This window comes from Uranotaenia lowii, chromosome 2 (assembly GCF_029784155.1).
Source record: "Uranotaenia lowii strain MFRU-FL chromosome 2, ASM2978415v1, whole genome shotgun sequence".
NCBI lineage: Eukaryota > Metazoa > Arthropoda > Insecta > Diptera > Culicidae > Uranotaenia > Uranotaenia lowii.
Window position 1 is genome coordinate 291,716,202 of NC_073692.1, and position 24,261 is coordinate 291,740,462.

Consider the following 24,261-nt stretch of genomic DNA (forward strand, 5'->3'; position numbering starts at 1 on the left):
GTGCGAACTCGTCGAAGTACTCTCCTTCTTTAAATTGCAGATTGAGAACTAAAGAACCTCAAGAGTCAGCAACAGCGTTGTCAGATCTACAGATTTTAAGCATTTCTACGGATCAACGGATCGATGCTCGAAATCTACGAATTTTCATCATTTTCTACAAATTATCGAAAAAAATTAAGGAATTCTGCGGATAAAGGAAAATTCTACATGACGACCAAAAAAAAAGGTCATCAAGTTTCCTTTTGCCAATATCAGTACATTTTTCGTTTCTCGTCAAACCTACGAATTTGAGCGGATTGCAATCTGGAAACGCTGGTCAGCAAAACCCTCTAAAAGTCCAATCATGAAACTTTTAGTCCGTTCGAAGTAACGTTGCCACATCAAAATCTGTCTTCTCGAACAAAAAAATTACATCTGTACTTTTTTTTTACAAAAATATGTACCAAAATCTGAAAACTCAGTGCCATTATCACAAAAACTTCTTCATTTTTGCAACTCAAGTGTGTGAAATTAAAACCAACTCAAATTTGTTAACCGTTTATAGTCTGTTAAACCAATCTCTCTGATTAACTGTAAATATATTTCATTAAGTCAGAATCATGTATATGATATATTCAAAGCCACAGTGCTATGAATTACACAAGAAGACAAAAATGTATACAAATCCGTAGAAAATTCAAAAAATCCGTCATTTGCACGTACAGAATCTGTACCAAAAATGCTGGAGTCATCCAATCATTACGTTTCTAGATAAATCTGTACATGTGGCAACCATGACAAGGATAGAAAGGAATATTTTAGCTAAAACTCAGCGATGCCAGATCTACGGATTTTGAGCACTTCAACGGATCGATGTTTGGAATCTACGGATTTTCAGCATTCCCTACTGATTAACGAAAATTATCAGGGAATTCTTCGGATAATCGAAATTTTTACCTGACGACAAAAAAAAAAGTCATCCAGTTCTAAATCAGTAAATTTTTCGATTTTCGCAAAACCTGCGGATTTGAGAGGTTGGCAACGCTGATACCTTCATTTAATCGTTGCTGAAAAGAGTCTGTACTCGAACTTGAGCTTATTCTGAGCATTATTAAAAGTGTATATCTCTTATTGATCTTTTTTTTCTCTCTTCTTAGATTGATTTTTATTTAACGAAGAACGGCAGCTTAACTCTAATTTTTTTTTCACAAAAAAAGAGAGAAGATGAATACGCTTCAAGGAAAACAGCATGTAAGGTTTTCCGGCAATGATTGTATTGCATTTGCAAGGCATTTGAAAGATTTGACAATCGCCACACATTATTCACAAATTTTGTGCAAAATAGAAGGAAAATCACAAAAAAGGGAGGTAAAGAGACAAAAAAGAGAGACAAACCAAACAAAATTTTTAATGTCTGTTAGCATTAACCAAGATAAACCACACAACAACTATATCACATCAACAGCAATGCAATAATCATTGAGTTTCAAACTCCAGATTTTCCCCAGGCAACCAACCTCGATTCTCCACTATCCATTTTATTCATATTTTTGTTAAATAACTTTGCTCAAACTCTCCAGAATTTAGGTTCGCCACGCCAGTAAAGAGATTGCGTGTAGTTTTTCAAAGCCATTCAATGAGAATATCTGTGGAGACCGAGAGACAAGGTTGCCAAAAAAAAATTCTTTGTTTTTGTGTGTGCTGTGATTTTACCCAGAAATTCTGTGACGGTTTCTGTGATGAAAAAAAGCATTGCTTTCACTAAAAAGTCACAATAATTTGTATTTCTTTTACATTTGACTTCTATCTCAAAATCTGTAAATATTTTAAAAATTCTGTGTTCTGTGACACAGATTCCGTGATTAAATTCCGTGAAATTATAGATTTTTCTATTATTTCGGCAACCTTGCTGAGAGAGTTAAAGAGAACTATTTAAAGCTCTCACCGTCAATTTTTTTAAAGTCAATTCTAAATTTACAGTTTTCAGTAAAAAAAAACTTAGATTTTTTTGGAAACTTCGAGCACAAGTAACGGCAACTTTCCAGCGGTCCAAATTTTTTTACCGTTTCCTAAACTTTTTTCGAAAATTATGCCAGACATTTTAAAATTGGCATGTTATTTTAAAGACTAAACATTTGATTGGTTTTCTTTAATGATTGAGCACGATGCTTCGTTTATGTTCATTGGAAATGGATTTTCCATACAAAATCATGATCGAATTTTGAAAACAGACCATTTACTGACCTGTTCAAAATTGCAGCTCAATCGGATTTCATTTAGTAGTGCCTCAAAGCGCTCAAATTTTCGTTTTTTGCTCTCGAAATCACCAAATGGAATCGGAAAATTGAAATTTCATTTTTGATGCCAAATGACTTGAAAACTGATGAATTTCGAAAAAAATTGGTCAATATTCGACTTTAAAATCGGGGAAATCCGAAAATTCAAAATTTCCTGCCAAATGACTTCAAAATACATAAAACGTAGAAATCTGTTGATATCTCAAAATTTTGTCAATAATACACTTCAACATTTCAAAAATTACCAAAGGGAAAACCAAAGAAAATTCTAAAACTCTAAATTTTAATTTTGAGGCCAAATGAAATGCATGAAATATCAAGATCTGCGTTATCTCGAAAAAAAAATTTGCCAAAAATAGACTTTCTGGGAGGTATTTCGGAAAAACGGCCGTTTTTAGTACAGAAAGTCAATTTTCTGCCAATTTTTTTTTTTCAAGATAACATTTTTGTCATGCATTTCTAAGTCATTTGGCATCAACATTAAAATTTTGACTTCCGAATTTTCTTTGGTCCCCCTTTGGTAATTTTTGAAATGTTATCTGACAAATATTGACAAAACAATTTTTTTTGAGATATCAACAGTTTTCTACGTTCTATGTATTTTGAAGTCATTTAGCATCAAATTTAGAATTTCCGGATTTCCCCGATTTTAAAATCAAATACTGATAATTTTTTTTCGAGACTCGTCAGTTTTCGGCGTTTTATGTATTTCAATTCATTTGGCATCAAAAATAAAATTTCGATTTTCCGATACCCTTTGGTGATTTTTAGAGTAAAAAACGAAACTTTGAGCGCTTTGGGGCACTCCTAAATGAAGTCCGATTGAGCTGAAATTCTGAACAGGTCAGTTTGTAAATGGTCAGTTTTCAAAATTCGACCATGAACATTTTTTCCATACATCCATTGCCAATGAACATAAACGAAGTATCGTGCTCAATCATTAAAGAAAACCAATCAAATGTTTAATGTTCAAAATATCATGTCAATTTTGAAATGTCTGGAATAATTTTCGAAGATAGTTTAGCAAACGGTGAAAAAAATCTGGACCTCCGGAAAGTTTACGTTACTTGTGCTCTTTTCCATAAAAAAACCTAAGTTGTTTACTAAAAAAAAACTGTAAATTTAAAATTGACTTTAAAAAAATTGACGCCCCTCTCTGGTGATTTTTGAAATATTTCGACGTTTCATTTTTACGTCATTCGGCATCAAAATTCGAATTCCAAATTTTCCAATTTCTATTAGTCCCCTCTTTGGTGATTTTCGAGGGTCAAAAACCAAAACTTTGAGCGCTTTAAGGCACCCCTAAATTTATTTCGAATGAGCTGAAGTTTTGCACATGTCAGTTTTATAAGTAAGGTTGCCAGATTTTTTTTCTGCACGTAGCCGGACATTGTAAATAAAAATCTATCAAAATCTGGGCATTTGATTTCAAATTTAACGACCAAAAATCCGGGCAATATCCGGGCAAAATCCGGCCAAATTTTGTCGAAACCCTGAAATTACTCAACAGAAATCAAGAAACAAAATTTAAAAAAAATCAAAAAATCAAAAAATCAGGAAAAAATTTATTAAAACTCTTGGACAGATTTCAAATTTTATTTCAGGCTTCTAAAAAACCTTTGATGATTATTTTTGCAAAATTTGCTTAAAAATTTTTGTTTTGAAGGCATAAATAAAAAAAACTTACAACAAAATTTGTTTTTTTTTGCTTGATTTCCCAAAGAAAGTGAATAAATTCGTGTGGATCTGTTGGTGAAAACATGGGTCAGTTGCACTGAAATCCTATAAATTTGGTCATATATTCTGTACTAATCCGTAGATTTCGGGCATCCATCCGTAGATGTACTATGGATTTCAACAAAACTAAAACGCCGAGTCTAGCAGCTAGGCATTGAAACGACCCACTGAACGTTGTATATTGCGTTGAGCTATGCATTTGCTCTCATACAAACGATTTTTTTTTTCGAGTCAATTTTTCAGATTTCATAGACCTATCCATACAAACTTAAAAGTTTTCTGCAGCTGTGACTTTCCTTTATCGGTTAACTTCATGGATGTTTTTAACAGTCAAACAATACTTTGATTATTCATTTCTACACATGAAAAATTGTTGGTTATAAACTTGAAATTCCCACACTAGTAAATAGTTCATTTTTTCAGATTTTTCTTTTTTGGAAGTAGAATTACAGTTCTCAATCTGACTCATTAATCGAAGTAGATTTCACGGTTTCGTCCCACTTACAAACGCCTCAATCTGATATCACCATCACTTTAAAAAGTATCTCTGCTGATACTGTAAGCATTGCCCAAATGGTTGATAAAGGAAAAAAAAAACACCAAAGATTTCAATCGACAACAATAACAAAACAAACCATCAACAAAAATAATCGATAAATTGTGGACGACCATGCACTCATTCTCTCCCTTATTGTCGCCCACTCGCGATAAGGGCGGTTAAAGAATGAAATGTATACCAACATGTGTGAACCAACAAAATTCGATATACCCACCGTGTATTAGAACGACGGGACACGTGCAATCGTCAACACATTCCGCCAGGTTAGCTGAAGTCTAGAGATATTATTAGGCATTAATTAGCCCATTTCCGAAATTGGGTAGAATCATATTTGCTAGAAAAAATCGTGATGATCCAATTGCTTGAAGTTGAGGGCGTCGAACGCCTTACTTCACTTGGAATGGTGTGGCGTAAAATTTCCAAGTTCAAATGTAGGCGGTAGCAGCAGTAGCTTTGAATATTTACTAAGGTAACGCTGCTATTAGTCGTCGCTTGATGAGACCAAATTGGACCAGTGTCGATTGACACCTACACACACTGACTGATTCTAGGCTGTCTTCGGCGAGACATTCCATATCATTATTCAAATCCGGGTGTGATCCGGTTGATATTTTTAACAGTATTCAGAAAAAAAGTTGAACAAAATTTTTGGCGTTGCTATCATCATCACTGTTGCAGCAAATTCCTGTCTGAAAAGGCTATGATGCCTGGTGCTGTAATTGAATTATAGCTCGAATGTCCATCGACCATCGGCGGATTTGTAGAGTAGGGAATGTGTAGGCGTAGACGGACGATCTTGGCAAAACAACCCACTGATTTTGAACACTAAGAAGTAGGTAACGAGACGAGTAGGTGTTGTTGAACTTTAAACATATGATCCCCGATTGAAGTCCTCTACATGTAACAGCTGTCAATTGATTAGGTCCGTAGGGTCACATTCCTTTGTCGCAGACTTACGAGGATTTAGGAATTTGGGAATCTTTAAGGAAACAAATCGCAAAACATTGTTTTGTCGCCTTTCTTATCGCACTTTTGATGAAGATCAATCGAAGCCGCCCTGTGTCCCCGGTAAGGCCAAACACGGATAGATATCGATGACTAGATAAACAACAGCTGCTCGCAAAGAAGCTCGATAAAAATTGTTGCTTCTATAATAAGAACAAGACCTGGAACATTTCTGTTCAAGGCCGGCACGTAATAGCTCTTCAGGCAACTGTCTCGGGTAATCCATCATTATTTCACTGTTTTCCTCCTAAAACACAAAACCCCATGTTTGTCAACACAGAAAAATCTGTGTCAAGGAGCGGCACTGCAATTCCCTACAAAGGCACAACAAAGGAGCGTAAAGGGCACCCCATAAATCAACACTCCCATAGATCATCCCGATTAATATAAACTGAACCATTTCCGAGTGCTCTGTACTAAAATTTTCCGCCAAAACTCCAAGAGAGAGAGCACCCAGAAGTGGCGCGGTAAAGCCGTGAAACCGTAGAAAAGTGCTAAATACTAGAACCAACAATCAACGACGCAACGCGCCCGCAATAGTCTCTGTCTGTCAACCGTTCGTCACGTTTGTTTGAGGTAAACTGAAAGTGACGAGCTGGATACAATTTCACCGGAGTCGAGTCAAGTCGAGCGAGGTGCCCGCATCAACCTACAGCAACAACAACAACATCGAATTGAACCAAGACCGAAGCAAACCAGCAATCAACCTACTACCAGCTGCTGCAAACAAGCAGGCAACCCACAGGTTGTTGGAATTCTCTCGACGTGTTTCCGAGTTCCGGAGAGAACTTGTAGGTAGCTCTCGAACAAATAGCCGCGCTGCGTCCCATAAGGTGCGATTCATTCAACCAACGCCGGTCGTTCTGTGCTTCTTACGCTTGAAGCCGGACGATGACAACTCGCGCGTGTCGCGTGTTCTCTCGCAGCAAAATACCTACAAAACAACATCGAACCGGCCCTCAACAAATTCAGCACAATGGGCCTTTTTCATAATTCGAAAATTAGAAGGACAGTACATTTTAAAGAAACTAGACACAATACCTATCGATAGGGACCAGATAGGGTATAGAACCGAATTTCTATTCTGGTTATATTTAAAATAAAAAAAATTGCTCAACCGATTTTCATAAATCATATCGTTTTGAAATCGTCCAAGAAGAGCAGGTGATTTTCATTAAAATGTGTTCAGATGCTCGATTGAAGAAGAATGATGACCCGTATCGCATTTGAAACAAGAGGCACCCATACAAAATTCATACACCCACAAATCAGACTCTACACCTATAATGAACTTTCTTGAAGGTGGAAAACACCGGCCAAACGGCAGACGACCAATGCAGCGCGTTTTTGGTAATCGGCAGTGGCAGAAGGACTATGACAACAAACTTTCGTTTGATAACCGACTCAGATGGTGCACTGGGTAAGATACTGGACTGTCTAAGATGAAATGTTGTTGTGAGTTCGATTCTCACTATTTTTTTTTCATGAAAATAATATAAAATTTTTTCTTGTTTAGTTTTAATGTAATGGTAATGCAACATACATTTTGCTTGGAAGCTCAAATCTTTACACCAGTAGAGCTTTTCCAATAATATCATCAGGTACAACTTTTCAGTGCCCTTTCGGCACTGAGATTTGCTGAATAGGCATTGAATTTTTGCAACCTCTTCTATGGGTGTAGATAAAACGACCGAACTCATAGAATTTGAATATAGTTCATTGTAATTGGATACACATACAAGTTTTTACATACATATATGGCCCCTCTCACTTTTATAAAAAATGAGGTCTCTTACAAAAGCTACGTTTAAAAATACATAACTCGATCAATAGTTTTGAATATGTTTGATACACTAGTTTTCATGATTTTAAAGCAAAATTTCCGCAATAAATTTATATTTACCAGAAAGAAAATTTTATACCAGTTCTAGTAAAGTAATTACATAATTTGGATTTTTTCTTAGACTTTGAATAACGTAAAAATGAATAGGTTTAGCTGAATATTGTCTGACTTGCCAACTCAGCTATATCACAAGTCCAAAGACATAAAAAGATGATTTATTTCGAAACGATCGGATGTCGACAGTTTAGGGTCCAATGAAAAATCAATGTAAAATACGACATAACATTCACAAATTTCAAGTGATATGATAAAAAAAGGTGAATAAGTTATTCGCGTGAAGACCCTTCTCTTTTTTTAAACTATGAGATTTCATTTCAAATGAATGTAAAATAGAAAACGACTTGAACAATTTTCAATAGTTTTTCTTCAAATTTGGTACACAAGCGAGATGGACACGAATTAAAGATTTATCAGGAAATGGTCCCTCTTAAAAACCGAGGATGTCGCGTACTGTAGAAAATCAATGTAAAAGCGACACATTTAAAGAACATACTAAGAACCAGAAACTTATTTCAAGCTGAGTCTCAACGAACCATGTACGCCAGCAACAAACCTGTAAACCAAATGATGAAAACTTATAATCAATATTGTGTACATATTGACATAACCATGTCCAGAGCTGCAATAAGAAAAGTGTTAAACAGAAGACATTTACAAAATAGTGGTTAAGAAAATTTTTGTATGAGTAAATTGTAAACGTAGTCTACAACTGATTGACGAAATAAATAAATAAATAAATAAAATAAATAAACATATTTTTAGCTGATACAGTGAATCCCCGATTTTTCACCCCCATCATGCATTTCAGGGTGACAAATTGAGGACAGTGACAAAATTTGGTACTTTTCCAGAAGCACTCTTTTCAATAATTGTGTTTAAATTAATCATAAAACATAATTACTGCGTCATTTAAAGCAGTGTAGGGTGTTTTTTTTTTTGTGTGCTATTAGTTGATAACACTAGTTTACAAAACTTAAAAAAAAATCGTGAACTTGATTGACTGACCAATATTTTTAATGTGAAATCGGGCGCTGAATACGGAAATGAAATTCAAAAAAATCTCAGTAGAACCGTTTTTGAGTTATGCTCCAAATATGAAATTTTGGAAAAATAAAAAAAGTTCTTGTACTTAGATTAAAATATCTCGGACGGCATAACAGTAATTTGAAATCCCTCTTTTGCATATTGAAGTTGAATAAATTTTTTATCGATCATCTGAACACTGTTTTTGCGTATGATAAACAGTATTGTTGATATTAGTGACTTTATGATAGAAAAAAAATATAAAAAACGCATTTAAAAAAAAATTGTTTCAGCAAAATTTTTAGACTCGATAGAAAATTTATTCTCCTGCAATATGCAAAAGAGGGATTTCAAATTACTGTTTTGCCGTCCGAGATATTTTAATCTAAGTACAAGAACTTTTTTATTTTTCCGAAATTTCATATTTGGAGCATAACTCAAAAACGATTCTACTGAGATTTTTTTGAATTTCATTTTCGAATTCAGCGCTCGATTTCACATTAAAAATGACCTTCAATTAACTAAGTTCAAAAATGCTGTAAACTGTGTAATTAATGAGTTAAGTCTCTTTTTCACCGAAATATCATAAATTTTTTGCATTCGTTATTCAAGCAGTCTGTTTCGACCGGTATTATCAAGAAGAATGAATGATCACTAGTGGTTAAAATCCGAATGACCTTATAAAAACACAAGGTATTAATATTAAATTGAAACATGTATTGCTCCAACCAACTTCTAATAAAAAAAAATCAAAACTGACATCTGAGGGAACATTACTTCTGCTTATTTCCAATGAAGCTGTAAGGATGTTGGATAACATTGTTGATTGGGCTGATGCTTTAGATCTCTCTTTAACTGACGTCATCCTTTTGCGGCGGTTTAGGGAAATTGCTTTGAAAAAGCTCAATTGAGGCCTCAGGGCCAAAAGGTATAAGAGGAAAAATGGTCGATTTTAAGTTTATGATGCCAAGTATATAAGGGTGTTTTTTCCAGATTTTTAAAAATTTAATTACATACTTTTGCGTTCGGAAGAAAAATACACATTTTCGAATAATATATGTAAATTCGAATAGCACAATCACTTGATAGCGTGTTTTTTTTTTTCGAAATAAGTTTTTACGTACTTATATATAACCCTTTGGCTCCAAGGGTCCAAAAACAAGCTTGTTGATCATATCAATGATTAGTTATATCGATATGTTTATTATTTTGATTGTAATTTCCAAATTTATTGTTGTTCAGATGTGAATAAAAACACTTGTATAAAGTCGGACATCATTTCTTGGTGTAATTCATCAGCCATCTTGACTATCACTATCGATGTTTTATCATGGTGAACAGGGCCGTAGGAAGAACCGACTCATGGGGGGGGGGGGGGGGGGGGGGGGGTTCGGTGACCCATTTTTGACTATGAAATTTTTGCTTAATCAATGCATGAATAATACAAATAAAAAAAGAATGTTTTATACTACATTCTTGATTATTCAATTCTTTCACATAGACAGATTTTCGTATAAAATAGAAACTTTTGAAAATACATCCTTGAATCTTTAAAATGGTAAACTAAGGTATTTATTTAAGGAACCCTTTAGTATAAAAAAGAAATCTTTAAATTAGTTAAAAAAAAACACTGGTGAACCTAGCTTCTCATTTGATTTTAACATAAAAAAGGGTTTTGTTAAGGAATCTTTGAAAATAAATAAAATTTTCAAAACAAAAAGTAAAAGATTAAAATTTTGTGGTTCAAATCTGATTCTTGTAAATTCCTTCCAAGTTTTAGATTTTAATTTGAAATTTCGCCTTTGAAAAAATTGCAACTACATATGTTAAACAATACACAAAAATGTGGAATTCTCTGTAATTTGTTTTACAGAAGATAACAGACAATAATTTTTATCAAAAATCAATTCCATAATTGAAATCCTCTGGGATGATTTTCAGAAATATAAAATCTAATTTTTCCTGAAAAAATTACAAAACTAACGATTAATGTAAAATTTGTAGTTTTTAGCTGAAAAATGTTTTTAAAATGACTTGTTGAATGATTTGAAATTTTTAAATTAAGCTAACAATCAAGTTATAAGTATTCAATCTCTTACAAGGTAAATTCCCCAACAAAAAAGTCAACTTGATAATTTTGTTTTGATTGTGAAACTGATTCACGAGATGAATCTGAATCTACATTTCGAATATTAATTCTAAATTTTTATTCTGCACATGAACTCAGAATTTGGATTTTAGATTTGTTTTCGAATTTCAATGCAATTTCAAATCAGCATTTCCATTAAAAGCCGAGAATTGAAATTTGTTTAAGACTCTCAACTATGAACCTTAAATTTTATTTCAGATGTTTTGGGTTTAAATCAGAATTTATTTATTATTTTTATCATAGCCTTCATACGACTTGCAAATTTTAAAATAAAATGTGAATAGAATAAAAAAAATGATAAATCTGATTCAAGTTTTCAATTCTGGATCGCCAATTTGAAGCTTTATAATTTTGAGATTTTGGAAAAGAAATAATTTTTAACTTTTTTTAAATGGGATTTTAAAGAATTGAATTTACGAACTTCGATTAAAAATCAAACAGAACGCAAGATAATTTCAAATTTTATTTGTTTTAAAAATTTGGAAATATTTCAAACGCATATGAGTTTCGAAAATCACGTATCCAATTTTGAATGAAATGCAAAACCAAATTTGATCGATTACAAAACCGCTTTTGATTCCAATTTTTATAATAATTCGAACTTCTGAAATGACTATAATTAAATCAAATTTTGAAAAAAAAATTGTGAACCGGGGATTAGTTTTCGAGGTATTGGCACTGTCTCTGGGTTAAGAATGTTAGTCATGAATAACTCTTTTCAATGATCAATGATGGTGAGTAACAATGCTGTCGATTGACGCGATATAATCAATAATCATTCCAAAAGGAGGAAGTTCAAATCTGAGTATTTTTACGTTAAATTAAATATAGTGACAAAATCGGGTCAAAAAAGGTGACAAAATAGGAGGTAAACAAAACCGGGGGCAGACATAATCGGTGCGTGACAAAATCGGGGATTCACTGTAATTCTTTGAAAACTTCAATGATTTTTGACTATTTTTCTTATAACTCCATTTACGGCATATGATTTCCACCAACAAATCGAAAGTTTCCAGACGTACGAGCTAAGGTGGTCCCCAAGCTGGTGTTTTTCATTTGATTGACGATTCTTTTGAGCAAGATTTGCCATTACAGCTTTCAAAGCTTCTGGTATTAGGTATGAGCGATTAGCGATTCAAAAAAAAGTGGTAGTGGTTGAAAAACAAAAAGATGCTATTCTTTCATATTCTTGCTAGAGCTTTTTTGGAGTTGCTTCAAAATAATTTTTGTTTTTTCACCACATAGAAACTCAATATTATTTTCTGCTATGAAGAAAGACTCAAAAACACACAGTTTCGCTAAAACTTGCCTCGTATGGTCATCATGCCCCGATTTTCTCTTTTATATTTATTATTATTCGAATAGGGATTGGCACGATTTTTGTTGGAAAATGTTATTTTCTTAATCATTTTGTATTAAGGCATTAAGTAAGGTAGCATTTCAATAATCATCACAAATCATTATAGCTCATGGCTTCTACTACTTTCATGGATGAAAACGTAATTATTCCTACAAAGTTAAAGTAGTCAACATTGGCCTTTTAACCATAAGGAGGCATTTTTCTATTAAAAAAAAGTTTTCATGCTACATAAAGCAGCATCATTTAACCTTCCAAAGCCGTTCGCTAAATATTCGTTTCGGCGAAATTTGAGTTGTGGTTTGATTTCGTTCTCCTGGCTGTAAATGTTAAACGATTTTTATGATATTATATTCATTGTGTAGGTAATTTATTCTAATTACTCAACATTTAAAAAAAAAGTCGATATGTATTACCAGGTTATCAGAAACTGGTTTAGAAAGTAAAAAGTCCGAAAAATTAATTTTATTTTTAAAATACTCGTAACTTCTGACAGCTTTTCTGTATTCAAGTGTTTCACCGAGGTTCGAAATTGTCAAGAATCCATCTATCCGACAATGTATATATATGTCCAATTAAAGTTTTTACCGCTATCTCAGATCTTTCGGTAGAAAAAAATCTTACTTTAAAAAACGACATCCAACTTTAGCGTTGCTAAGCTGTATTTCATTTCCCAATGAACCGTTTTTCAAAAATTCATATTTTGATTTTTTGTCGTTAATATGATCTTTATTTGCATAGAACATACTTGGTCTGTCAAAATTCCTAGTTCTTCAGTATATTGGAATGATAATAAAGATGTTTGAAATGTGCGCCTCGGGTCATATTGACCCGAACAGCTTCGGAGGGTTAAAAAAAGCTGATGGAACTTCTTAGACTAAATGATTTTAGTTTCTTGAAGAATCAGTTGAACAATTGCGATGTTTTGACATACAATTTGTCTAAATAGCCCACTATGCGACTCGAGCAGCTGACTTCGGCTCAGCCGTTTCCTCGATTCTCAACGCTCGCTCATTCAGTTTTAGTACTCTTACAACTACTCGCAACCCCACTCATCGCATCGCGCCTACAGCACCGCACCAATTTTGGTCACAGGAGGTTACAGCAGCCGCGAAACGGACGAGGTCAAATTAGGGGGGCCTGATGAAAATAAGACTATATTTACTTAATATTGAAACTTGGTTCTGCTTGCTGCCAGCAGCCACCAGACCTTTGAATGGGAGAAGATATCTTGAAGATCTTCCTCGAAGAGAACAGCAGCAGCTGCTGCTGGCTGCTTCGAGCAAGTTTCCATAAAAAGGCACCCGGAGCTGTGTCGTGATACCCTGAACGATCTATAGGCTAACCTTACGTCATTGTTGTTCTGCTACCACCTTCCCTCGAGAGGGAATTCACTAAATTCATTCAATCCACTCTAGCCCAAACAGCAAAACTGTTTGCGGAGGAGTTAAAAATTCTGCTGCCGACGACGAGTGATCTCACAACTAGCCAAACTCGTTCCTTTTAAGCGATATAAATTAGAGCGAAACCTCAAGTTTTCGAGTCCCAAGAGTGCGGAGGTTGATCTTCTTGGTGTAACTAATATAAGGGCGCCACTCGACTTGAGTGGGAGTCCCATTGCAACCTCCAAAGTCAGGCGTCGATGGCAATGACATACTGGCACTGGCCTAGATTGGATCTGCAAAATTCCTTGAAGGGTTTCGGGCTCGGAGGCGAAAGCAAACTCTCGTTTCATTGTTGCCCGGAGTTGTACTAAAAAAACTCAGCTGAGAACGACCGCACAACAAAATCGTCAAGCAGAACCATATCGTTTCATTGTCCACCATCCAGTCAGTGCTCGGTTGAGCCATTCACAACTCGAGCCGTAACGGCTGCAGTTTTTCACGGTTCGCTGCGTAACAGACTATTCTTTCTCATAGCGGCAGCGCGGCAATTTATTGCGGTACAACCCAGTGACAGTTGTTGTCCGGTGGAAAAATTTGGACTGTATGGTTTCCAACATTTTTAGTACGGAACAACCTGAAACAGTTGTTCTGCAGCTGTGTGGGGGTGGCCGAGCGATGTCCCTGAATTTTAAACAATTTTTTTTTGACAAATGAACCAAATAACTTTACTCCAGCGGAATTGTTTTCCCGCTTCAACGAAAGGGAAGCTGCAGCATAATAACAACAACATGTGGAAACATCACCTTATTCATAAAGTTCGATTAATTGACAATGTTTTGGCTGATGGCGCTTTCCGGTAGCAACGTCAAAAAAAAAATCAGCTGCCACCATTTCGGCCGAACTTCAGAGCATGACAATGTGCTAACCAACTCTCTCTTTTTGGTACAGCATCAACTGATCATCAGAAAGAATGCATGGGAACGGACATTGCCGTAAAATAACTGGGTAGCTGCTGGTTTAATATAGAGGTATTAATTTCGGATAGGGTAGGTGATCCAGTGGAAGCGTAAAACTTGTGATGTTTTTTGTTAAACTTTTTGATCATTTTTTATATCGAAGAAATGAAAAATATAAATAGATCGGGTAATACCTACATCAATAATATTATTGTTAATTGAACTAGTCAAATGTAAAGCTTTCTTTACAGATTTACAATTAATTGAAGTATCAGTCAACGCGAAGTTTCTAGCAATCCGACTAGTAGGGGAGATAAGGGCATAATGGCCGCCTTAAGCAGGACGCTTATTTAACCATAAAAAACAGCTATAATATGTGAGATAAATCATTGTTTCGTGTTCATACACTAAGAAAGTCTTTTTTCTAACTGGCTGAAACTTGGAAAAGTAGAGAAAAACGTTAAAAATGCATAATAAAATGTTTTGCCGAAAGCAGAAAATCAGTCACTGCAGGGGCAGTATAAGCACCATTTATCGGAGCACGATGAGCCTTTTCTGCAGTAGAATCTAGCAGCAAATTCAACTCGATGGAGTCCGCTGAATTATAGAGCTACAGCTTGACTTGTTTCATCTGTTTCTTTCAGTCATATGCTTCATCTGTTGCTTTCAGTTATATGTTTGTATGTCATATGTAGCTCACAGCGGTTGCGCTGGGAGGTTAATGCCGGTGGTCGCAAGTCGAATCATTCCCGCTCGCGCTCTTTTTTTATGCCAATTACGGTATGATATTGTGGTTTTTAACACTAGAACGACCGGCAAATTGAATATATCTATTTGAATCTTGACCAGTCAAAATGACTGGTAAAGGGGAAATTTTTCATAACAAATTACATATTTTGAACTTTTTTCTCTTGATGTTATTTTGTAACTTGTTCTTTAGTATTTTTGTTATAAAATGGAAATAATTTTTCACCATGGGTGCACGACTTCACTTCATTTTGTCGTAGTTGATATTTTTTAGCACCCATCGCTCTAAAGATTTTTAACATATTGCTTATAGATTATACCTGATATTGTAGGTTTTAAAGCATAATTTTTCTAGAAGTATAGAAATTAACCATGAGTGCACGGATTCACCGCTATTCATCCAAAATCAACTATTTTTGCATGCTTAAGGTAAAAAATAACGGCTTTTATTGATTCAAAAGAAAATATGTTTTATATACATGGATTTTCACTATGAGTGTACGGATTCACCGCATTTTTATCAAATATTAGTTTTTTTGCATATCTTTGAAAAAGCATTTTGTTCAATCTAAAGTATACCAAACTTGAAACCATGTCTCAACATGAATTTTATTTAACCAATTTTATTTATAGTTCCGTTTTTTCATTACTGGAAAAAATGTTTCAACCATATCTTGAAGTTATTTATTTACTTTTTCAAAAAAAAGGTATTTGCTATCGTATAATTATTTGATAAGATGGTAATTGAATCAACATCCAAAAAATTGGAGAACAGTTGCCATGGACCAGGTGAATTTTAGGAATTATGTGCATCAAGTTATGTCGTGCGACGGAAAACTGTGAAAATAACAATGACGAATCAACATTGTTAAATTTCATGTTGATTTCTGTTCCTAAAAAGTTTCCCATTTGCCTATATTGCATTTCAAATACTTATCATATGTATCTGATTTATAAGCAAACAGATTTAGGACTGAAAGAGAAGCTCTGGTCACAATCATTGACCACAAAGTATTCAAACAAAACTTTCCTTCGGCTTTTTAAAAACATTTTTTAAGTATTGTTTTTTGGTTCTGTTAATTTCCGTGTAGACCAAATGACATTTGAGCTGATTTAAATATTCTCGTTTCTCAACGTCTGACTCAAAAGTATTTTGTACTCTGAAGCAAGTTGAGAACTATTTCACTCTATATAATTTACTATAGCAAATTTGCAGCCAACGCCACAAAGCGGTAAATCTTAGAACTTTTTTCACAAATCTTTATGACTTCGACTTCGAAAATGAATAATTTTGAAACGAATGACACACTTCGACCCACCATAAATGAACTAGGCATCATTGTTTTGAATGTAGATTGCAAATCAAATCAGAAACAAGCGAAAATTATTTATCTTTTTTGAGTTATAGGGTTGTGAATTTTACCAGTCGTTTTGACACGGTCCGAGTGTCCATGGTGAAATTTATTTTGCTTATTAAAATAGCTAGTGGAATAAAAAATACACAGGTTTATAGAGATTCTAAGTTCATGAATAGTCGTATTTTTACGAATTTTTAAACGAAGTATTTGAAAGATATTCATCAAACAAAATGTCAAACCAGTCATTTTAACTGGTGCGGTCTTTCTAGTGTTAATTTTTTTTTTTAGAAACGTCGCACACAGGGGTAAATCCACCTAATATGCGATCAAAATTATTTGCGGACAGACGTTAAACGGTAGACATTTGATGTTTTCGTAACATTTTTATATTTTTTGATGATCTATCAAATTCTTGAAAGAAAAAAGTGATTTTTCTACCTGGAAGGGAGATAAAAAAAATATTTCTTGAAATAGTTAGTTTAGAGACTTGATGTCTTTACAAAAGTTTTAGATCTTATTATTTTAAGCAACTTTGTTGAAGACACCACCAAGATCGCATGAAAATCATAAAAGTTACGAGCATTTTAACAAGTAATTTTGAATTTTTATTCAATATCTTTTTAAGTATACCTTTTACAAACTTGAAATATTTGAGAAAGTTGTTCAAATGGTTAAAACACACAATTTTGTGGAACATTTCAAATACATATTTCAACTAAGAATTGAGATATACTACAAAATATCCAAAATAATGCCTTGTTTCAGTAAGTTATAAGTTCGTATAATTTTTTGAGTGGGTTTTGTTGGTCAAGTTATTAGCTTTCCATTGATATATAAATTTAACTTTCGTTTTGGATAGATTTTCTGCAAACTAGCAATCAATAATGCGCTTTTTCCTCTAGAAACACTTAAAATTCGAAAGAAAAAACCCTCAATTTTTCTTGTTTTAAGAGGAAAAAGCTCATTTGGATTGCTAGTTTGTAAAAAATCTTATCAAAACTAATGTTAAATTTATACATCAATGGAAAGCCAATAACTTGACCAACAAAACCCACTCAAAAAATTATACGAACTCGTCCAAACTCTTAAGGTTATAACTTACTGAAATAAGGCATTATTTTGGATATTTTGTAGCATATATCCATTCTTAGTTGAAATATGTATTTGAAATGTTCCACAAAATTGTGTGTTTCAACCATTTGAACAACTTTCTCAAATATTTCAAGTTTGTAAATCGTATACTAAAAAAGATATTAAATAAAAACTCAAAATTACTTGTTAAAATGCTCGTAACTTTTATGATTTTCATGCGATCTTGATGGTGGCTTCAACAAAATTACTTAAAATAATAAGATCTACAACTTTTGTGAAGACATCAAGTCTCTAAACTAATTATTTCAAGAAATATTTTATTATCTCCCTTCCAGGTAGAAAAATCACTTTTTTCTTTCAAGAATTCGATAGATCATCAATAAATAAAAAAAAAATGTTGCGAAGACATCAAATGTCTATCGATTACCGTTTGTCCGCAAATAATTTTGATCACTTATCAGATGCATTTACCCCTGTGTGCGTTGCTGGTGAAGTGGCAAAAACCACAGATTTCTAGTTCTTCACTTTTCTTTGTCGGAAGTCTTTCGGAAGTCGGAAGTCCGGACTTCCAAAGTAAAATTTAGTGCTGACGCTTTAATATTGATTGCTCATGATTGTAGTAAAGCAGGGTGTCGATTCATATCTGGTAATAAAATTCCCTGATTTTCCCTGATTTTCCAGTCGTTTTTCCAGAAAATTCCAGGTTTTAAAAACAACCTGAGGAAGCAACTTAAAGTTATAAAAAATATATTTCCCCCGAAAATAAACGCACAGAAAGCTTTGAGTCGAAAATACTAATTTATTACGATAATATTAATGGAAGTATTATTTGTGATACTAAACATTTTAAGATAAGTCAGCGAGTTTGGATCCATTTGTAGAAATTCTTATTATTTCAGCATAACAATTTTTTCTTGCAAGGTATCAGCCTTCTTCTGTGTTCTGAATTCTGGACACTTGGCATTTGCTAGCACTCGACTCCAAAAATGATCCAGCCTTTCTTTGCTACGGTCATAATTATCAAATTTATCGCTTCTGGCAATCACTACGGAATACCGCCGTACTGCTAAATCTGCCGAGGATCCACTAACGCGTCCAGTATCTGTCAATATAGTCAAAGTCTTCTCAAATCGTTTTTTGGCCAATTTGGTATCGCTGCTGATAACTGCCGGATCAAGGCAAGAGGCGGCCTTGGTCAGAGGATAAATTAATGGCGATCGCTTCATTAACTTAAGTACAATTGCCATCAGCATTTCTTTGCATTGGATACGAAATTTCAGAACTTACTTTTCGCTGAGCTTAAGATATTTTTTACTAGCATTCTTAGCGTCATATCCGAGAACAATGTCTTTCGATGGTAGATGATTTTTTTATTTCATTCACTGCATACACTGGAACCTAAATTAAACAAATTCAAGGTTAAGGGGGGGTAGGGTCTGACACTTTCAAAAAATCGATTTTTTAATTTTTTTATTTTCTTATTGTAAAACATTTCAAGAATGTTGTGTCAAATTTTCAAGTCAATTGAAGCAAAACTGTAGAAATTATAGGCCTTTATCTCCTCCTATCTAATACTGCAAGAAATCAAGAGCAGAAACTTCAAACGCGTTTTTCTCGAAAGCACATTTTTAAAGTCCGTTGACATCGTCATTTGAAAACTACTTATCCGATTCTTTTCAAATTTGGAACATATTTTCTACATATAAAATACCAGACCCCAACGTTTTTCTTTTCAGTTTTTTTTTACTTTGGGGAGATTTTACAGGTGAAAAATGGCGGATTTTTTCGTGAAAAATCGTAGTTTTTACTTCAAACAGCCACAAAAATTTCATAAAAAATTTTTTAAGTGAAATAAAAACGTTGGGGTCCAGAAAAACATCTATTAAAAATATTTTGCTCTGATTTTTTGACTTCAGATGATTCTGTGCTGAGATACAGTGTCCACCGCAAATCCTGTTTTCTAAAAGGCATCCTCGAAAGTGCTCCGTCACCGGCTCATTTTTCAATACTTTTCTACGAAAAAAATACTAAATGTTCTTTTAACAATGCTTTGTATAATGCAAAAAATTTGAATACATTTGTTTGAACGATAGCTCTAGAAAAATATCGTTAAAATGGTGTTTTTTTATACCCGTTAGACCCTACACCCCCCCCCCCCCCCTTAAATCTTATAGGCAAATATTATGACAAGTTCCCTAAAATCGTTTTGAATGTTTAGGTAAGGCCAAACCTGTTTTAATGTCAAACATGTTGAAAATCAGATGTTTTGGAAGGAAAAAAAAACAATCTCACCTCGGATTACGGTATTACAGAAAAAATAAAAATATATGTTAAACGAACCTGGTTAATATTCTTCAGCTGCTCAACCTTCATCTTTCCATTATCCCTCGGACCATTTGACTCAACGAATTGTACAGAAAAGGTACTATCGGGCCGTCCGACTGAAATTCTTGAAAGAAAGGTTCCACTTCGCCCCCAACGGATACGAAGAAAGCCAATTTGACCAGAAGAAACGGATCCTTGAGGCATGCAACAACGTCTCGATATGAATCGGATGTCGGATCTATCTTGTCCTTTTGAACACCTTTAACAAACTTTTTCATGTGTAGAGTGATTACTAATGCTCACGTTCTCAAACCAACGGTGAGCGCAAAACTTTAACGGAAACACGGTACTTTTAGAATACTGTGTATATAGTGCGCGGCGTGTAGGTACATCCTTCATCAGGTTGTAGCTTCCTCTCAGATATTTGAGAATATCTCAGCCAGTAGCGCGAATACCATCTTTGAATGCGCCATGTAAAATATGTAATCCGCAACTTCCACAACAAAAGATTTTTCGTAGTCTTGTTTAGAGATTCATCAAAGCCAACGACGATATTGTTTATGTTCTGCAGGGTATCGTCGAGTTCCGTTCTAAAATAAGGAGCAATTCCAAAAAGCAGCGTATAGCTGATTTTGTCCCGACCAAGTTGAATCTTGTCTGCAATTTGGCTATCAGTGAACATCATCTTGAATACGGCAGTGTCTTTTTCTGCGGCGCACAGCGATTTATGACTTACGACTGTCTCCAGGCACCAAAAAATCTCAGCTTTTGTAGTATCGGTTTTCAGCATAAATTTATCGATAGTCCTCGAGGAAGAAGAAACATTGCTGGTAGAAGGAAGCGAATAAGGATGAACGGCAGATGGCGATTTCTCAGCAATGTGAGGAATTTACGTATTATTTCCAACGCTATTAGAAGCACCGGGCTCCAGTTCCTGGTTCTGCGGTTTTTGTGTAAGGTGTTTCATCATACTGCCGGATACAGTTCGCAAAAAATCAAAGGGCTAACGATACATGAGCAACGTACAGTGAAGTAAATTTTTAAGCAGATAATAAACTAGCAGAAAATAAAATTTCTTCAAATAAAATCAGGATCATTATTTTTTCCCTGATTGGCTGAATTTCGGGTGCACTGTAAAATGTTTCTGCGAATTTAAAATTCAAGATTTTTTTTCAGAAGGACATAGCTTCGTGTCGAAAGTTTACTATTAAATTTGAAAAAATATCAAGATTTTATCAAATAGTAAAAAAATAGCAAAAGAAAAAATAAAATAAATTTTTTTACCTTTTTTCGAACATTTCTTTACTTCAATTTATTTAAATTGCATTTTTTTTTATTTCAAGTTAAATAACGTTTTCTAGTTGGTCACTTAAAATATTGTGGTACAAATTAACGATTTTGGCTGTTTTAAATGGACCGATTGGAGTTTGATTTTAATATTCTTCAATTAAAAGAAAATTATGGTAAAGCCAGATTCTCACAAACAATAACCAAATTTTACAGGTAACTCACTTTATCTTACAATATTACCAACATTGTATTGAGTGGCAATTTACCACTTTGTCAAATTCAAATTGTGAAGTTCATTATTAAAGTCCAGTCTGACTGGTGGGTGTAGGAACGTGATCACAGATCAACTGTATAGCATTCGAAAAACCTTGATGTTTTGGCCACTGATACGTTGATGTGGAGCTTGATTTGTAGAAATAATTAATTTATTCAGCTGTATAAAGATGCTATAAAACTATTATCTATCTATCACTTGAATAGCATCAGAAAAAGTCTGAAGTTATTGATTGACGTTTATGTTTTTTATGACTCACGTACAACTGAACATAAAAAATTACCTCCAAGTTAACACTTTATTCATAAATCCAAGTGAGTAGCAGCAATACTTTGTTTAATATCTCATCGACTACGTCATTAGCGCACGCAAATCGGAAACGCCTTCTCAACCAGGTCCCTACCAATTAGCATACCATCATATCGGTGTATGATACCTATTATTGTCACAAATCAATTTAACCGATCGCGAAACCATCCAATTAAATCAATAATCGAGAATAAGTGCTGTTGCACACAATTTGTGATTTCGCAGCTCACATGCAAACATTAGCCTGCGGGGCGGCATTTCTTGAAAACACTGAGAAAAAAGCACAACACTTAAATACTATCTCACGGCAAAGGAGTTTGCAACTGCAAAGAGCCCCGCAGGTATTTCTTCTACATACAATAAATTGCTCATAAACCCGTGCCGCTCTGTTGTTGATAGAGGCTGTAAGGCAGGATGGAGTTCAGTATTATCGATCCAGTGTTCAATTCCGGACCCAAGCTTCAAGTAAGGGTTTTGAAGAGAGAGAAAAAAACATGCAAAACGTGCCTTTCGCATCGTCTGTTGCCGATATGATGGTGCCACCAACCGGAATAAAAACAAACTAAATTGGAACCGGGCCCTTCTCGGAGCTCCTCCGATTTGGCCGATTCCGTGACTACCCTTAAATGTTCCAATGAAGCCGAAGAAAAAATGTTGCACGGAATGCGTCGTCGGTTTTGTTTTGATCCTTCCTCCACCTTTTAGTAACTGGTAAATCGATCAGTAAGTCACTTGCTCACTAAGTCACTGACTACTGCACGATACTAGCAGCCCTAAAAGCTCGCTAATGGCGGCACCCGTTCTTTGATGTCGGCTTAAAATGGTACTTTACATAATCAACACGCACTTTTCTGACGGGGGGTCTCTGCTGTCCTGTCTGCATGTCGATCGAACGCGATCGATCGATGGAAGCGCGAATGCGAGGAACCGATCCGACTGCTGTTGTCGTTGTTGTGATCGATTAGAATGCTAAGTGACTATTTCTATTACATTAGTGCCCATTTGTAGGCTACCGATGTCGCGAGGGGAAACAAATTGAAGTTGTTCGTTTTTATTTGAACACCTCGGTGTGATTTGGCTTGGGACACGTTCATTGCTTCGGAAGTAATTGTCCCGGGATGGTTGAGGATTTGACGAACTTATGATTCTACAAATTCGACCTTTGAGTGATGGTTTTTCTTATAGTTATGTGTAAAATTTTGATGTTCTTCAATGGTTATAACCAAAGTTCTAAGGTAACCTAACTAAATCATCTGCCTAATCACCAATTTCGTCACCAAAATCATCACTAGCCAACTAAAACTCTATTTTGACAAAAGCAAAACATCAAACCTGTAATCACGTCTGAAATGTAAAATTATCATAAAATTATCACAAACCTAGAGCCGAACCCTTAAATCACGCCCAAGTTCCCAGCCCAGTCGCACGTTGAAATCTTTTGTTCGGGTCCAGCAAAACAAATCCCACGGCAGACGCAGCCGGCTTGGCGATCTGGCTTGATGCATGGAAGACGAACGGAATAAAAGTGAAAACGATGGCATCAAACGTCAAACCCAAAGTTTTGCCATTTACCAAAGCAAAGCAACACATTTAGATCACTTTCGGTTAAGGTTTTTAATTTATTTTCCAAAATCAACGCAATAATAAAAGAAGAACAACAACGAAACCGACAATCACAATCACACAAAAGGTGGTAATGGGGCACGAAGTGGTCCATTGTTTTTGTTTCGGGTTCCCGAAGCTTCGAGTTTCGGCTCGTTTCAAACTAATTGACGTTGAACTGCATAAAAGTTGTGCTGCTGCCTGCCGTCTAATTTGTGTGCGACTATTTATATCTTCACTATAACACTGTGTTTAACTAGTTTTTTTTCTTCAAATGGTGTATTGCCGTGAAACGCATCGAAGTTTAATTGTTTTGTTTTCTTCTTTCTCCTGTCATTCATTCGTTGAATGTTAAAGTTCAGCTTTACTTTTAGAACTGATTCCAATATGAACGGATTGTACGATACTAAAGGAGGAAGTTGGGTCTGTTTGATTCAATATCAGCTGGTTCCGATGGCATGGAAATCCTGCGTTGAGGTGGCTTGAAGATGAACTTATCTTCAACCAATAAATATTATTAATTAAATTCCGATACATTTTTTTGAAGCGACTATTGATTTTGGATTGATTTTCAAATGTGTCCTTCTTCTTTAGCTCAATTAAAAAAAAAACATGAAAAGATTTTTTTTAAATAGTCAAATTCAAGCCAAGTTTATGCCGCGCTACTTACCAGGTATCAGAATTATCGGTTCGAGACTGACATATTTTGGTACGGAATATTTAATGGTCGATTTCAGCTTAGCTTGTTTGTCGTTTGCTAGTTAGGGCCGCTGATAAGGGTACGTTGACAGGATATGAACCTCATATACCGTGTTTTTGAAACTTTTTTTGGGGTTTCATTCTTTTGGATGATTATTTTTTGGAATTTCAATGCATCAATTATCTCTCGATCGTTTTGGTGTTTTTTTTGAGCC

At 34.6% G+C, this 24,261-nt stretch overlaps 1 protein-coding gene across 35 annotated transcripts in view; it reads right to left on the reverse strand.

Moving 5' to 3' along the window:
- The window catches only part of LOC129743398 (dystonin), a 532,614-nt gene that overhangs the window by 152,793 nt on the left and 355,560 nt on the right, over positions 1-24,261 (reverse strand). For 5 of the 35 annotated variants that reach the window (XM_055735433.1, XM_055735434.1, XM_055735425.1 and 2 more), the window contains exon 1: positions 6,090-6,150. The exons of the other annotated variants lie outside the window; for them this stretch is intronic. The gene's annotated coding sequence lies outside the window, so the exon portion shown is untranslated. Of the gene's footprint in view, positions 1-6,089; positions 6,151-24,261 lie in introns of those variants that run through there. 35 annotated transcript variants of the gene reach the window in all.